Here is a 16,422-nt window from a genome sequence, read left to right on the forward strand (position 1 = left end):
ATTTGGCTGTAAATGGGCAGTTACCACTGGGGCTTGGACTGTGGGTTTTGATGCCGTTGGACCTGTATACGGCGGCGGTGGAGCGGAAATTCTTAGGTTTCTTATGTCTGGATAAAAAGGGTTTGTTGGGGGCGCCTCAGCGGGCAGCGGGGTTTTCTCTGCGCTAGCGGTTTATTCTGTTCAGCTTCTGTCTCAGTTTTGGTGAACTTTTGTCATCTTGTTTTGTCAATCCCAATTGTTTCTGTATTGCATTTGTCATTTTCAACCCCACCCCATATTTCTCTTTCTGCGCTTCATACTCCTTCTGCTTTGGTTTAGTCAATTTAAACCATTTTCTTTTCTTTTCCTCCTCTGCCTGCCTTTCCGCATACTCCAACTTACTTTTTTCATACTTCACTATTTCATTCACTTTCTCGGGGACGGCGCCCCTTCTCCCTCAATCCATCCTCCTCTCTCCCATTCTTTCACAATCTCTTTTGCTACTTTCCTCTCCTTTATTGCCATACTTTTTCACTGCCCCTACTAACACTTTACCATAAGGGGTCGTCATTTTACAACAAAAAGCAGTGAGAAAAAATCCAACAAGCCAAACCACAACAAAAATCACACATGCAACAACAAACAACTTTTTCATTAAGACTCCATCTAGAGCCTTTTATGTACATCTCTATAATCTTTACAACTTAAAAAGTGACCTCTCACTCCTTTGCACAAATACACTCGCGGTGGACTCGTAATATACAATGACAATCTGTTAACTGCAATTCTTTTTCAGGTTGTTCACACAGAACCAAGGGTGGCAATTCACAATCACTCATCTGAACTATCTGTCCTTAGCAGTCTCCTACCTCGTCAACCATCTGGACGTATATTCCTCTGACTATTTGTCCCTTTTCCTCTCCTACCGCCACCCGTATTATTCAACAATTCTCTCACAACTCTCTAGTTGTTTTTCTCTGTTTAATCACATCACATGCCCCAACATTTTATCTGTTTGTATCCCTTTAATTACAGCACATTCAATCAATACTTTTCGCTTAAAACAACACTTACGACAGTTGAAATGTGATCACATCAATTTAGTTTTCAGCCAATAACAGAATTTTGATTTTAAACAGGCTTCTGCTTACCTTTTTGTTGAGAGCTCTCAGTGATCACACCAACGAATCGCAGTATCGCCGCTCAGTCCCCTTCACGGGCTGCGGGATGTCAGTCCGGTGGCTGAGCTGAACCGGACCGTGGACACAATGCCAAGGTCCAGTTGGATTCTCCTGTCCAATTACGTTATCACGTCCGGGGTCACCAAATTTGTTGGAGAAATCCTTCTATAAACTGACAACTGACTCCATGATGAATTAACACAGCGTTTATTCTTGTGGTCAACAGATGAAATGCGTTTCCGGGCAGTTTAAACGTGCACGGACCTGATGGAAACTTGTCTAGTACAGAGGTTCCCAAAAAGGCACTTAAACAATAGCGTGCTCAGGGTTATATGGGTCCCCTTGTGGGGCCTGATTGGTCAGCTATACTGTTGCTGGGGTACAATCCCTGCTCTGCCCTTCCTTCTTGCCTGTCTATTATTTTCAGTTATCATTTACTTCACAAGACAGCTATGTTCACTCCCTTCTTAGTTTGTACGTCCTGTTCTCTGAGTTATCAGACCGTCCTCGAACTTCAGTGTCCTTGGCCTCACCATCTCCTCTTCTCGTGCTCACTGTAGCTTATCTGACTAAGATAGCCCTTCCTGTTCTCTCCCTCCTAGCCGTACCCCAGCTGCAAAGCATAATGTATAATATGTCACACACACACACACTCTTATTTAGTCTTTGGTTAATTCAGCATATACTTTAAGCCAGCTTTTACGTGGCCGTTCCTGAGTGCCCTGTTCATCACCACCTCAGTCATTGTATTATTTTCCCACAGTACCATTTCCTTTAAATCAGACCCCGACAGAGGATGTATCCTTTTGTCATCATTGATGGGTCATAAACACTTCATCTGCCTCCATCTCAGTAACAATTCAAGCAGTAACTAAACCCCTAACCAACATTTTAACTGAAAACCAATGTATGTGAGTGTCAAGTAATGTTATTGTTGGATTCAGGTCCAAATTTGACATTTTAGCGCAATGCAAAGGTGCATAACAGGTTTTTTTCTACATACCTGGAGCGATGCAAAGCAGGGGTGGCCAACTAGTCAAGGAACAGCAAGAGACTTGGTATTTAAGAATACAAACTGACTATGTGACAGATGTGTAATCTGTCATGGCCTTCCTTCTGAAGCTCTAGCCAGGCGCCATTCCTCGCCTAATACAATATGAGTCATTCCAGTAAGTGAAAAGAAAACTCACATCTACAAGATAAATTTGAAAGATGTGACTCCCTGATGGTCTAGTGGCTAGGATTCGGCGCTCTCACCGCCGCGGCCCGGGTTCGATTCCCGGTCAGGGAATGGTCAGGACTTGAGAGACTCAGGTATGATGTTTGAAAGAATAAGTTCCTGGACTTGATTTTCATCTGTCAAATTCTTCCTCATTAGTTTAAATGAACTGACAACATCAGTTATATGACTTACAGTTCTCAAAGACGCACACAATCTCAACTGGTTATCCTTTAGACAGCTAGTCTCTTTTTCTTTTCTCTCACTTTTGTCTCTGTCTGGCCTTATGTATTTGCTTGTATTACATCAAGTGACCTGCATACCAATGACCGTAAAGATTAATATGTACAGTACATGGTTTTCAGAACTGTACCTTCAGATAAAGGTAAGGCCACTTGGGTTATCTTTGAGCTGCTCTTTATTCACCTGCAGAATGATAAACCCTAGAGTTGGCTCACTCCAGATTATTTAAGCATCAAACGTCCCTGGGTGGACTTGAACCACCATCCTTTCGGTTAACAGCCGACTGCGCTGACCTATTGCGCCACAGAGACTGCATATATCTGATGTTTTTTTTATTTCTGATTCTGATGTAGAGATGGACAAACGACTCAAAAGCATAATACTTCTTGCCGTGACATAACAAGAAACAGTAAAAAAAAGAGGTCGGCGAGATAGAGTTCAAGACCCTTTTTCAGGACACCCAAACTTTGTCGCTCAATATGGCAGGAATTCTATGCATCCAGGGCCAAGTGTTTTACCATTTCATCCACTACGGGCCCTAAGGAAGTTAACATGTGTTGACAATAAAGATGCTCACAAAACGCTGCACTTGGAATTGCGTTTCTCATGCACATTCATGTCCTCTTAAATACAAAGAACTGCTAAGTTCTTTATTCCCAATATCAACTCTTAGACATTAGTTCCAAATGAAAATACTAGTTGTCAGAAGTGGGATTTGAACCCACACCTCCAGTGGAGACTGCGACCTGAACGCAGTGCCTTGGACCGCTCGGCCATCCTGACTGATACAACAGATCTTCAGTAGGACCTGTCTCAAAAATATTATATAGTAAATTAAACATGTCATGATATAGTAGGTTCTCAGTCATGAGAACCTGCTATATCATGACGTGTCTGACGGGGCGCTACCTATACCATCCAAAGACTGAGACTGCAGCAATATGTTCAATGCCCGTATATGTTTAATGTATTCATATTTTTGTTATTTTCACAATGTTTATTCTTCTCATCGGGTAGGATTGCATTTTTCTTAGGCGGCATATTCCCCTGGGCCTGGTGGTATCTGGCTGCACCAGAGCACCTGGGATGTCAGGCTTTAAATCCCCACCTCTGAAAAGTGCCGCTTCTTAGCCGGATTATGTCTGGCCATGTCATAATAATAGAGGCGAGGCCTCAAAACTGAGAATATATTGGGGCGTGATTTTAAATTACAATCGTTTCCAGCCGCTGCATTTATCAATGTACGATTATTCTTACGCTCTCTGATTGGTGTGAAACGAACGTTTCATGAATCTCACGTGAAGCCTGTCGTACGTTAGGTTAATAAATGAGGGCCATTAGCTCTAAGGATGTGCTTCAATACATAACTGAAGTAGACACACTAATGAGTAGCACAATGGTGCAATCTGTTTATCTTGTCATAAGCTAAAGCCTTTTCCCAAGCTGACTACCACCATCATTGAATTATCATTTCTTTTGTTGTGGTCATATTCTCGCATTTCCTTCAACCTTTGCACACGGTCTTTTGTCCTGGCCTTTTCATGGGGTCATGACAAAGCATCTAGGGTCAATTTTAGCCTTTGTGTGAGTACATAGGTTTCCAGATACATTGTTTTTGTGAAGATTGACGACCAAATTGTTAGTTTTTCTGAAATTTTGCGAACCATTACAATACCTTTCATAGCCTCGTTGGCGCAGTAGGCAGCGCGTCAGTCTCATAATCTGAAGGTCGTGAGTTCAACTCTCACACGGGGAGGTGTTTTAAAAAACACTACTGCTGCTGAAAATACAGTGACAGGTGGTTGAACACTGGCACAAGCAAATGAATGGAATTTGTCATTCTTTGGTTATTTCTGAGATTGATACAATGAAAGGAATTATTTAAGAGTGGTAGCAAACCAATGAAAACATATGTGTTATGTCCTTGGACATACTATCCAAGAAGGGAGATGAGTACAGAGATTGGGTGCTAGCAAGATGGACGTAGGTTGCCCATTGTTCATTTAGACTTACCAGCAACATTGTTATGATACAAACCTGCTTGAAAACAGTCACAATTCTTTTTAAAGACTTGTGCATGGAACACATGGTATGATAGTGTCTGAATTGGTCCATGTCCATACAGGTATGTCAAATGGACACTCATCTAGCAGAGTTTGCAACTGTACACCTGAACAGGGACTTGAACCCTGGACCCTCAGATTAAAAGTCTGATGCTCTACCGACTGAGCTACCCAGGCTTCTAAATCAGAGGACTGTGGGAAAAACAATCTCCTGAACTACAAATTAAAGTGCAAGTAAATGAAGACCAAAAAGCTGTTGCAATGATCACGGTCTTCTGGACAGCAGGAGGGTAGACCATAATTTGCACATTGCCTGAGAACACCAAATGTTATTGCACAAACTGGTTGAAAATTAGCTAAATTGACCAAAACGGTTAAAAGCTCAAAGTCCCAACTCATCATGGCCACTTGCAGATTGTGAACATCCTGCAAACCTGCATGGCAGATGACGATAGCGAGCACTTCATACATATCCCAGAATCAAGCTGTTGCCTACCAGGGACTTGAGCTGTGGTTTTCTTTTTTGCTCAAAACGTTGACAGCCTAATGCAATTTTATGGCTATAGACAAGTAAACTTTATTGCTGGTGGGTGCAAAAAAACAACTCTCCCTCTGGTTCCGCTTCTATACTCTTAGTGTTAACAGTTAGTAAGACCCAGAACCATAGAGATACAAAAGGCATGTTTAATGAGTGCGGAGGGGTTCAAACACTGGTGTAGACAGGTGGCTGGTCGGCGAGGGAGGAAGGCAGCTCGGAGGGAAACGGATGGATCTAAGGAGAGGCAGAGTTAGTACTAGAATACAACAACAAACAACAACACAGGCGCAAATGACTAGGAGCCCAGTTACCACAATAGTGCATGTAATGATCTGGCGTTGAAGAGGCGGTCAGCCCGGGTTTATGTATTGCAGTGGGTGATGAGTGATGAGGAAATGCTGAGAGGATGACGGAACGTAGATGGAAAGCCACGCCTCTAGATCCCCTGGAACGCCCTCACGGCAAGACAGACAAGACACACAGAAGAAAGGGAAGACACGACAAAGGTTGGGGAATGCACCAGACCACAACACTTTGCCCTCGTGACAAGAAAAATGCACCAGATGACCTTCTATCCAAGCAGGGAGATGAGTACAGAGATTTGGGTGCTAGCAAGATGGACATAGGTTGCCCATTGTTCATTTAGACTTACCAGCAACATGGTTATGATGCAAACCTGCTTGAAAAAAACAGCCACAATTCTTTTTAAAGACTTATGGATGGAACACAAACAATATGTCAGTATCTGAAGTGTTCAAGAACTTCAACTCTACACCTGAACAGGACTTGAACCCTGGACCCTCAGATTAAAAGTCTGATGCTCTACCGATGAGCTAGCTACGCAGGCTTCTGAAGCTACGCAGGCTTCTGAAGCTACAAAAATAATCTCCTGAACTACAGATTGAGTTTAAGTAAATGAAGACCATTAAGCTGTTGCCATGATCACGGTCTTCTGGACAGCAGACCGTGGTCCGTATGGTCTGGATGGTAGACCATAATTTGCACAATGCCTGAGAACACCAATTGTTATTGCACAAACTGGTTGAAAATTGGCTAAATTGACCAAAACGGTTTAAAAAGCTCAAAGTCCCAACTCATCATGGCCACTAGCAGACTGTGAACATCCTGCAAACCTGCATGACAGATGACGTTAGCGAGCACTTCATACATATCACACAATCAAGCTGTTGCCTTATCAGGGACTTGAGCTGTGGTATTCTTTTTCGCTGAAAACGTTGATAACCTATTGCAATTCGTGGACAAAATAAACTTTATTGCTGGTGAGTACAATAAAACATCTCTCTCTTGATCCGCTTCCTCTTGACGGGAAAAATCCACCAGATGACTTGCCATTCAAGCAGGGAGATCAGCACAGAGATTTGGGTGCTAACAGATGGATGTAGGTTGGCCATTGTTCATTTAGAGATAGCACCCGCATTGTTATGATGCAAACCTGCATGAAAAACAGCCACAACATTTTTTTTAAAGACTTGTGCATGTTACTTACATGATACAACAGTGTCTGAAAGTGTTCAGAATTGCCAAAGTGTACACTAATCCAGCTCATCCAGAACTCTGACAATTTTGCTCAATTTGGCCTTAATTGTTTCTGGACATCTGTCTTTTAAACAGTTAAAAAGCAGGCCGGTTAGCTCAGATTGTTGAGTGTGGTGCTAAAATGCTAAGCACCGGCAGACACTTTAGGGGTACTAAAATCGCCAAACCCTACGCCCAAGAGCATCTGTATCCACCTTTTGTTTGCACAAATCGGCCATTAACGCAAAAAACAAGTCTCAATCTCTTAGCTCTGCTTTCCATGTCTTTTGTTGCAAGGCAAAAAATACAGTTGTAAGGTTGTCTGCTCAGTAAGTGCAAATATGAGTCACAGGTAACTGATGTGCCTAGCATTCAATCTATTTCCTTCAAAAGCTAACTGGCCACTAATTAGTCTGCCTTTTTTAAAAATGTTACCTCGCTCCTGAATTTCAGATAAACCGTGGCAATTCAGATTTGGAAATATTACCTTTTCTTGCAACCACGTGGGCCTAATGGACAAGGCGTCTGACTTCGGATCAGAAGATTGAGGGTTCAAGTCCCTTCGTGGTTAGAAATTCCTGTCTACCTCCAGAAAACAGAATGGGAGCATGTTGCATCTTGGTTTGGACTCTATAGCTATGCTTTCCGTGTCTTTTTTGCAAGGCCGAAAAAACATATGCAGTCCCTACAAACCATACACACCAGGTAACCATCCAGAACTCACCCAAATTTTGCTTGATTTCGCCTGGTTTGTGTTTGGAAATTTTTCTTTTTCAAACACTTAAAAAGCAGGCCGGTTAGCTCAGATGGTTTGAGTGTGGGTGCTATAATCTAAGCACCTGCAGACAATTTAGGGGTTTATAAAATCACCAAACCTACGCCCAAGATCATCTGATTCCACCTTTTGTTTGCACAAACAGGCCATTTACGCAAGTGAAGAAGTTCTTGTATCTCAAAGGCATATGAGGTTGCATACAGATGGAGAGAAGGAGGAGGAGAGAGGTACCTAGTGCATCATGGGAAGTCCCCTGGCAGTCTAGGCCTATAGCAGCACAACTAAGGGATGGTTCAGGACTCACCCAAGCCAGCCCTACCTATAGGATTTATCAAAGAGGAAAGTCTTAAGCCTACTCTTACATGTGGAGATGGTGTCTGCCTCCTTAACCCAAACTGGAACCTGGTTCCACAGGAGAGGAACACTCTGGCTCCCATTCTACTTTTGGAAAATCTCTTCTTGACTTGCCTTTTCCCACATCCTCTGAATGCTTAGCTAACTAAATGACTTAAGTTGGCCAATAATTGTTGCTTTTTTATCTTCGTTGTGATTGTTGTGTGCCTTCAATATCATATCATATCAATTTTATGTGGATATTATGAAAGAAACTGACAAGCAAACACTTGCAACATTTTTAAAGGTTCCATGGTGTAACGGTTAGCACTTTGGACTCTGAATCCAGCGATCTGAGTGCAAATCTCGGTGGAATATGTTTTTTAAGCCACAGTATAAGTAAAAAAAATCAACCTTTCAAATTTCCACATTTAGTTAAAGTAAGCTTACAGGTTTAATGTCCTTGGCCAGTAGACTGAAAACAGTAAATTGGTGGGGGATGTGAGGAGTCACCTGGTTGTTAATGTAACTTGAAGAAGCTCCACATTTGACAGTATTGATTGGAAGTGATAGGCTTTGAGTTACATGGGGATACACACTTTGCATTCAGTCACCATAAAATTAGGGATCACTGAAATTTGAACTTGTGTTGCTGCAGTCAGAGTATACAGTGCTCATCCTGAATGGACCAGTATAGTGCATCAGAATTGCTGTTGAATGGTTCTATTAGCTTTGGAACCCCCCTTTCCCCACAGCTTTCAATTGTCAGATATGGAGGGGGAGTGGGCACTGTGTCCACCTTTTCTGTGTAAAAAAAAACACTAAAGACGTCTCTTGGATTAAAGACAAAACCTCTGCGGAGAACCTTTTACCAAATCCAGTTGCCTTGGCATAGTTCTGATCTTTTGGGGTTTAGCATGGATCAGGAACCAAACACATTGGACTCAATGTGGACATTGTACGACAATTTTGACACATTTAGACCATGAGACAGTTATCAGTTTATTTCCCATCTGGCAGGTGTAATTGTGGACACAGTTGGACATTTTGAAGATAATTGCACAATATTGACCCAATTGTCAGTCTATTTCCCATCTGACAATCAGAAAGGGTGATGCAACAAGAAAATTACCAGTCCAAACCATCGTGGTAAGCCTCACTGGGTGTCCAAACTAAAATGATAAGAGGCAACTGGTAGGTAGACTCCTTACTGATGTTTAATCTGTACTCACAATGCCCTTTAAAACACCAGCCAATCACAAGTGTTACATGTGAATAATCATTGTGTGATTAATCAGGAAGCTCACATAAAAGATAGTTTGCAAGGTCTACCAAATGTTAACTTTACACCCCGTAAGCTGTTGGAACCTTGGGTCCTTCCTTCAAAATGTGAATTGAAGATATTCCAGTCCCAGGACATGTAAAGCAGAGCAGAGTGGCGCAGCGGAAGCGTGCTGGGCCCATAACCCAGAGGTCGATGGATCGAAACCATCCTCTGCTAATTGCTATCTGGTCTACCACTACGTTCTATAATCCTACCAGTCACATTACCACAGGAGGTAATATCTTTTGCAGCTCTTTTAAAGACTCTACCATAATACCTGCTGGAGATGTCATGTCCTCATACATACAAAGCATGAGCTCTACCACTGAGCTAAATCTCCTGAAGATTTTCAGATTTTTTTACTTTTTTCGAGATAGACATAGACTTATCTTTATTAATCCTTTTGGGATGACTCCCGCAAGGAAATTGAAATATCACTGAATAAAAGAAGAAATCGGGGTAAAACATGTAATGTTAATGTTGTATATGGCTTCAAAACCTGTAAATGCAACTGCGATGGCTGGAAATCAAACCTGGGAAAATGCTTGCACTGCTATGGTATAAATCACAGTCGAAAAGTAACACACCTGTTGCCTTTCTGCTGGACAATACAACGTTCAGTGCAAACGTGGTAACACAGACTGAAGCAATTCTGGGACATGGATGCACACAAATGGAAAGATAAAGGAGAGAGGAGCTCAGTGTGTCAAAGGAAGTCCCCCGGCAGTCTAAAACTATCACAGTGTAATTAAGAAAGACAGGGTAAAGAGAGGAGCCTGGTTGGGCTAGAACTCTCCCCTGCTGGATTGAGCTGTACTGCACCGCCTTCCTCTAGTTTTATATTGTGTTATGTTTACTCTTAAATGTGATGAGGTGTCTGCGTAAACTTAAGTACACAAGGTCAGACCAGACGTGAGAATTTTTGCAGCCTACGCTCACGTTCAAATTGATAAATGACGAACTTTGGGTGGGAATCGGCGTACGCCCGTCCTACACCTGTTTTAGACATTTCATAAATGAGGGCCCATGTCAACACAATAAAGATTTCTTGAAGAAAGGTTTGTCTTTTATAGTTCTAGTTTTTTCCAATTCTTCTGGTCACACTTACTCTCTCTGGTTGCACTATTTCACATCTTTGTCTGTAGTTCTCTATTCTGTCAGGGCTTAACTCTATCTCCCCCACCTCTTTTTTATTCTTGTTATGTCTTGGCAAGAAGCAATATGCTTTTGGGTCATCCGTCCATCTCTACATCCGAATCAGAAATTCTTTATTGAACCCCAAACATAAAATCTGGAAAAAAATGCTCCTTCGAGCCGGATTTGAACCAGCGACCTAAGGATTTCAATTTTATGCCTCTACAGTCCTCCGCTTTACCAACTGAGCTATCGAAGGGAGATAATGAATGCCCAAGCATTTCTTGATTTTTCTCTACAGAAAACAATTAAACTTTCACCGGAGACTAAACTTTGATTCAGTTTGCAGCCTTCAGTCTTTATTCTATATACAGAGTCTTAATTCCAGCCAAATTCCTCCCTTGCTGTAACAAGAAACTTCTACTACAGTTTGGCGTCACAAACAGGATTTCAAGGAGGAATCAGAAAGGGACTCCACCGGTGACTGATGAGGGCGTGCATCCAGGGATCTGATGATCACCTGCCTCTAAACCTCGCCAAACATCTTTGAGAGAGAGAGGGTCAGAAAGCTCCCTTGATTCCACTCTGAAATCCAAACAACAAGGAAGCAATTTCAAACAGCGGGGTAAGTTAAAGTTTCAATTCTGTTGGATAAATGATTTAAATTGGACATTGAGACGGTTTGTGAGACAAATATTGAATGTGAATTTAACTGAGGGATTCGGTGAAAGTTATCTTTTGTTTTGTAAAACTTTGGGTTGTGTACAAAACAGGAGAAAAGAGAAGGTATTTTTTTTTCCAATTCTTCTGGTCACACTTGGCACTATTTCACAACTTTTGTCTGAAGTTCTCTATTCTGTCAGGGCTTAACTCTGTCTACCCAACATCTTCTTTTTTTTTCTTGTTATGTCTCGGCAAGAATTTATTATGCTTGTGGGTCGTCTGTCCATCTATACATCAGAATCAGAAATACTTTATTTATCCGTGAAGGGAAACTCTTGAATAGAGGGTTCCTTCGAGCCGGATTTGAACCAGCGACCTAAGGATTTCAACTTCATGCCACTACTGTCCTCCGCTCTACCAACTGAGCTATCAAAGGGCAACAACATGTATGAAAGCACTTCCTATTCTTGTGAATGTGATGACACAGGACCCCCCTGGAGGGAATTTCTTCAAATTTTGCAAAAACATTCACAAGAACTCGTAAATCAATGATGAGATTTTGGAGGTCAAAGGTTCAATGTCAAGGTGACTGCGTCTTCATGTCTGTCCATCCGATTCTTGTGAATGCAAGATCTCTGAACCTCTAGAGGGAATCACTTTTTTTTTGGTATACATAACCACTTGGAGTCGCGGATGAACTTATTTCGATTTTGGAAGTCAAAGGTCAAGGTTACTGTTTCATCACGTCTCCAGAACTGCACATGTATTTCTCCTGAACTGGTGTATATGGTACTTGTAAAGCCCCAGTGGCCTAATGGATAAGGTGCTGGCCTCCTAAGACAGGGATTGTGGGTTGAAGTCCCATCTGGGGTGGTTTTCAGCAGATTGGCTCAGCGGAAGCGTGCTGGGCCCTAAAACCAAAGGTCGATGGATCAAAACCATCCTCTGCTAATCTCCTTTGCTGGTGACACAATGGTAGACAATCAGAAAAGATGATGCATCAAGACATTATGACTCAACTTGATTTCCATTGGGGGATGAATCATGATATAACTGCTGTAATTGTTGACATCACCATGAAAAGTAATGTTCTTGAGGAAAATCCTGTTCTGGCAGTTTATTTTGACAAATCGACATCCACTACCCTCAAGTCATGCTGTCTTTCCAGTGATGTGATTGGTAAGTGGTTGGGCTGTATACAGGTTTTAATCATATCCATCGGTTTAAAGATGCTCTCAAAACGCTGTACTTGCAATCGCGTTTCTCGTGCACATTCATGTCCTCTTAAATACAAAGAACTGCTAAGTTCTTTATTCCCAATATCAACTGCAGCTCTTTTAAAGACTCTACCATAATACCTGCTGGAGATGCCAGGTCCTCATACATGTAAAGCATGAGCTCTACCACTGAGCTACATCCCCTGAAGATATTTAAATTCTTTTGACTTTTTTCTGAGATAGACTTAGACTTATCTTTATTAATCCTTTTGGGATGACTCCCGCAAGGAAATTGAAATATGCGGTGGCTTGAAATCAAACCTGGGCAAAATGCTTGCAATGCTATGGTATAAATCATAGTCGAAAAGTAACACACCTGTTCCCTTTCTGCTGGACAATACAACGTTCACTGCAAATCTTGTAAAACAAATTGATAAGAAATACATTGGTGGAGACTGGTTGCTTCCAGTACCTATGAGATAAGACAATATTGTTTATGAAGGCACATCTGCGCTTTGGTATACTGTGATGTGTCATTGGTTGGCTACCACTCTTAAAAAACAGCGCTCGTTGTCGGCAGGATTTGAACCTGCGCGGGGAGACCCCAATGGATTTCTAGTCCATCGCCTTAACCACTCGGCCACAACAACGTGACAAGTAGCTCTCTACCTGTTTGCACAAATGTTCATAAACGTTTCTATTAGTTAAGACTGTAACTTAAAGAGGAACTGAACTGGAATTTGAATAATGGTGATATAACAGATGTATTTTATTTCTTCTCACTGGTACTATTATTAAAATGGGTGAATTTGTTAAAGGGGATAAAATGGCAAGTTGAAAGTGTTGTTTTTGTAACATGGGCGCCGCCATGTTGGAATTCCACAATCTACTACGTCACTGGCATGGTAAGCTACTCCGCGGCTAACTAGCACTAGCAGCGCAGCCATAAGAAACTGCCTTAAAACGGGCTAGCCCTCCGACAGCCCCTGGATTTTGAGTCTAGCATTTTTTAGCGACAGACTATTTGGAAAGCTGTGCTTCTGATACAACAGCGTCACTGGAGAGGTTAAGTCCAACAGACTGAAACCTGAGCCTGCAGGCTCCAGTGCAGGCAGACCGATAGACCACCGGCAAAGTAACAGCACCGATGCTACCTGCCGCAGACCGGGCGCTGAAACGCTCACGGCAGCAGAGAACAGAGAGGGAGCTATGGTTACCTGTTATCAGCATACTATCAAGTCTACTAGGCAAAGGGCTGGGTGTAACGTTGTTTGTCACTCAAAACACGAACATATTCACTTACAAAAATAAAGCCCAACGTGTCGGCTTAATAGCGTTCAACAAAACAGAGACTGACACACTGGGCATTACTGACACACACCAAGCTAGATACCAACGATCCAACCGAGGGAAAGGGCTAGCAGCTAAATACGATGGCAGCTCTATACAAACTCCACAAGCTAGCACTCCGACCATAGACTGTAGAAATAAACCCAGACTCCGACGATAATAATGCGTTTACTAGCTGCTAACTAAGCCACAGAATCCAGCGTCCCTCCACTCCCCCTGAAGCTAGCGGATGTTAGCCAGGCTGCCAACTCTCACGCATTGGCCGTGAGACACACGCATTTGACTGGTTTCACACGCGCACACGCCACACCCCCGATTTCTCACGCTGAAGTGTCAGCCCGGTCGGTCAAATTTCTGAAAGATGAGTTTATCTATAGATTTAGCTGTTGAGCCACTTATGATCGACTAGTTGTGCTTTCAGAGACTGTGAGGGGGTTCAAGAGCGCTCCCTGTCTGTGGAATTTTCAAATTGTCGCAAAATGAGAAAAATGTTTTTACGAGCCATCCCAGGTGCATTTACCCGGCTTCAGGTATGCGCTCTGAGTATCACAGACCCGTCCGTCGCTTCGTGTCCACTCTCTCTGTAACAATAGAGGTGAGCAGCGCGGCTGGTAGTGTAGCAACTTCAGTTCATTGTAGTGGACTCGCTCTGCTGGGGGCAGTGACGCGTTGCATGAATGCGTAGACCTCCGATAATGAGCAGCGTACGGACACCTCTAAACTCTGTCAGAGACCAGAGACCCAAATGGGCCTCTGTGTCTGTCAGACGGTCTGAATGAGATCCACCATATCAGCGGAGCAATGACATGCACAGCAGACTGTATTACAACTCTCCAAATCTCGGACAACAGAGATGGGGGGAGTTATATTTTGAATGTGCACAAAGTTGTAAATATGTGCAGAAATCTGGTGAAACACATCTGAGCTATACTATTATATATATATATAATACGATACTGCAACATTGGGCCACTATTGTGCATCTCTAACCTCTGCATCTCTAAATGTAACTGTAAATAATTAATTTGATGTTTTTTAAAATGAACAAATAGTCTTTATTTTCACAAAAAAGTAAAAACATTAAGTGGGGTAGAGAGGATGAGGGCCAAACATTACTAAACATTGGCACAAAGGTTAAAGGAATAGAACTTATGTAACTCAGTGGTTCTCATTCTTTAGAATTTCAGTGGTCTTAGTTGATCCCTCATCATTAATTTAACTTTGGGTCCCTGGTCCCTACACCAGGGACCCCTGGACCTGTTCACCACAGACCCAAATCTTCTCAGCTGTTGCTGACATATGCTACTGTCTCTTCATGTGGTTCAATATGTTTGGCACATTGTGTGGGTCAGTTTTTTATATCATAAGAAGTTAATAATGTAAATGCTGAATGCCCTAAAACCTGTTGATACTACAACAATGCAAAGGTTCTTAACCCAACAGTTTTGCACATATATGTAAGACTTGATTTCTCCATTTTTCTTTGCAAAAAAACTCTCCAGAAAGTGCCCTTAATGGTTTATTTTTCAAATTTTTTTCCTGGGGGAGCATACCCCCAGACCCCCCTAGGGAGAGCCCCATCCCCCCACATATAACAAATCCCATTTAAACCCTAAAGGATAAAGACCCAAAGAAATTGCTTTGTACGCGGCAAAATATGGGTTGGCCCCCCCAAATCTCACTCCAGGTTTTTGGAAAAGTTGGCAGCCCTGATGTTAGCCGCTAGCTAAACCACAGAACCCAACGTCCCTGTACTCCCCCTGAAGCTAGTGGATGTTAGCCGCTAACTAAGCCACAGAATCCAACGTCCCTCTACTCCCCCTGAAGCTAGCGGATGTTAGCCGCTAGCTAAACCACAGAACCCAACGTCCCTCTACTCCCCCTGAAGCTAGCTGATGTCCGCGTCTCAGCTAAACACAGAATCCAACATCCCTCTCTAATCACCCTGAAGCTAGCTGATGTTCGCCGTCTCAGGGCACATTGTTGATGCAGAAACAGCTGCTAGTTCCATTGTAAAAATCTGCCACTCCGCAAAACTCCAGACTCCTCCGCGCATCTATAGTCAAACTGGGGTAACGCTCCTACGTGCAGCTAACAAGCGATCCCAAGATTAATGCGTCCAATTACATTTTCCATTTATCTGCCTCTATTTTCGTAAACGAACAGGACCTTAGCCATGTTTTTTCTATTTTCTCTAAATGGACACAATATATAAGCAGTCTATTTCCTAAAATGCATAATGTGCTTGAATACAATAAAGGAGAGTGCATGACAGTAAGCTGCGCCCACACACACCGGTCACTGTCACTCCCCCGAGGCGATCCTGTACTTCAGTGGAGCCTGAAACTGATTGTCCTCCATGTGGTGGTAGTCAGACACTACAGGCCTGTCCCTCACAGGCTCAAATGCGTCCTACCATGCCAGTGACGTCATCGATATTGTCAGCGTTCTAATACTAACAAATGCAATTTTTGTGTTGCTTAAAAAAAAGCTATATTGATTTTTAAAACAATTTTTTTTAGTGTAATTCATTTGTAATTACCATAACCAACAAGTTATCAAAAGTTAGTTTTTCAGTTCAGTTCATCTTTAAGATGTCATTGTAATCACATTCAGATTACCTCAAATAAGACACTGATGATCATTGTGTTCATAAGTGCTTCTCTTTGGGGTTGTCTTGGTTGTGAGTTCATCATCAGACACTAACACATGCAGAGCAAGTACATTTCACCAGTTGTCCACCGCTAGCTAAATAAATAAAAGAATGGGAGTTTTGAATAGATATTCAGCACTAACTGGTACTTTCTATTGCTGAATGAGCTCTATCTGGAGGAAAAAGGAGTTGCTCCAAAGAAGGTAATTGGACT

At 42.4% G+C, this 16,422-nt stretch overlaps 8 non-coding genes across 8 annotated transcripts; 3 read left to right on the forward strand and 5 right to left on the reverse strand.

Annotated features, from left to right (window-relative positions):
* The first annotated feature begins 2,379 nt into the window (after positions 1-2,379).
* trnae-cuc (transfer RNA glutamic acid (anticodon CUC)) lies at positions 2,380-2,451 on the forward strand. Its single transcript has one exon. It is a non-coding gene; the product is annotated as a tRNA-Glu (tRNA).
* A 408-nt stretch (positions 2,452-2,859) lies between these two features.
* On the reverse strand, positions 2,860-2,933 carry trnan-guu (transfer RNA asparagine (anticodon GUU)). Its single transcript has one exon. It is a non-coding gene; the product is annotated as a tRNA-Asn (tRNA).
* A 389-nt stretch (positions 2,934-3,322) lies between these two features.
* Positions 3,323-3,405, reverse strand: trnal-cag (transfer RNA leucine (anticodon CAG)). Its single transcript has one exon. It is a non-coding gene; the product is annotated as a tRNA-Leu (tRNA).
* A 1,384-nt stretch (positions 3,406-4,789) lies between these two features.
* Positions 4,790-4,862, reverse strand: trnak-uuu (transfer RNA lysine (anticodon UUU)). Its single transcript has one exon. It is a non-coding gene; the product is annotated as a tRNA-Lys (tRNA).
* Positions 4,863-7,256: 2,394 nt separating this feature from the next.
* trnar-ucg (transfer RNA arginine (anticodon UCG)) lies at positions 7,257-7,330 on the forward strand. The gene has a single exon. It is a non-coding gene; the product is annotated as a tRNA-Arg (tRNA).
* A 1,966-nt stretch (positions 7,331-9,296) lies between these two features.
* Positions 9,297-9,368, forward strand: trnam-cau (transfer RNA methionine (anticodon CAU)). The gene has a single exon. It is a non-coding gene; the product is annotated as a tRNA-Met (tRNA).
* Positions 9,369-10,496: 1,128 nt separating this feature from the next.
* trnay-gua (transfer RNA tyrosine (anticodon GUA)) lies at positions 10,497-10,584 on the reverse strand. The gene is given in 2 exon segments: positions 10,497-10,532; positions 10,548-10,584. It is a non-coding gene; the product is annotated as a tRNA-Tyr (tRNA).
* A 2,189-nt stretch (positions 10,585-12,773) lies between these two features.
* Positions 12,774-12,855, reverse strand: trnas-aga (transfer RNA serine (anticodon AGA)). Its single transcript has one exon. It is a non-coding gene; the product is annotated as a tRNA-Ser (tRNA).
* Between the last annotated feature and the right edge of the window lie 3,567 nt (positions 12,856-16,422).

Source organism: Etheostoma spectabile, unplaced genomic scaffold (genome assembly GCF_008692095.1).
Source record: "Etheostoma spectabile isolate EspeVRDwgs_2016 unplaced genomic scaffold, UIUC_Espe_1.0 scaffold00004578, whole genome shotgun sequence".
In the NCBI taxonomy this organism is placed as follows: domain Eukaryota; kingdom Metazoa; phylum Chordata; class Actinopteri; order Perciformes; family Percidae; genus Etheostoma; species Etheostoma spectabile.